The following is a 1,119-nucleotide window of genomic DNA, read 5'->3' on the forward strand; positions in this document are numbered from 1 at the left end:
GTTCATTACTGGTATCATTTGTCTTCTTCAAAGCACCATTTTCAAGGGGAAGGGATATTTCTGTTTATTGGTACAGATGCTCTGTTTTTGCACATTAGTAAGTTCTCCTGCCTTGTCAGTCACTGCCTTCCAATCAGTTGCTAAGACCAGCAGAGCGTTCAAGCTTTCACCTAATTGGCTACAGACTGTATTTTGGGAGGAATTTTGCTAGAAGGAAGGGCTGCAGTCTTTCACCAGCTCGCTCCAGGCCGTCTTTGCTTCATCATCATCTAAAGGGAAATCCCCAGATAAGGCATAAAGCTAGAGGAGGGAGAAAATAAGCATGATAATTATTCCACGGAAATTTACGCATCATCAGGGATGATGCAATTGAAAAGATATGGCTACTCCTACATTAGGGGATTTTGCTTGCTTTATGGGAGTGCCGATTAGACAGAGCTACAAAAGGTAGGTAGGAGGTTGATTAAAAAATATATATTACTGAATATTTATAGTTTGCTGCACTATGCTGCACACCACATCTGTTACTTGGTGCAAGGATTTAGAGAAATATTTCTCCTAAGAACAGAAATCTCTATGTGAGAGTTAATTCATGTCAAAGCAATTTAAACTGTTCTGTGTAGTGCTCCTAGAAAATAAATCTTTTATTTTTTCTAATAGCATTTACAGAAATATTTCTAATTTTCTTTTAGGTATTGCATTTCTACATGAATGTTGAACAGTATCTTTTGTTTTTCTCACTTAAAACTTGAGTCAATTTGTTTGGGTTTTTTTCTTCCAGAAAATATTGACAATCTGTATATAAAGTTGCATAAAGAAAATATTAAGTAAACACAGGTGAATGCAGAATGCATATTTTGAATATTTGTTCTTAAGATTCAATATCTCAGAGGCATAAAGATGCTAAGGATCAATGCTGATTTATAATAGTAGCTTTATGCTAATAGGAACACCAATACAGTAAAACAGAAGGCATAAATTTAAGAACTGAACATGTTTCTTTGGGTTACAATTTCACCCTGATTTTCATAGATTTCAGATTGCTTTATGGAAAAACATGTCCGTTTTTATATGTTCATCTTTAACCAATCCAGAGTTATGGCAGATTTAAGTGAGAAA

This window comes from Pituophis catenifer, unplaced genomic scaffold (assembly GCF_029215685.1).
Source record: "Pituophis catenifer annectens isolate HBS135680 unplaced genomic scaffold, rPitCat1.0.hap2 SCAF_4, whole genome shotgun sequence".
Lineage (NCBI taxonomy): Eukaryota > Metazoa > Chordata > Lepidosauria > Squamata > Colubridae > Pituophis > Pituophis catenifer.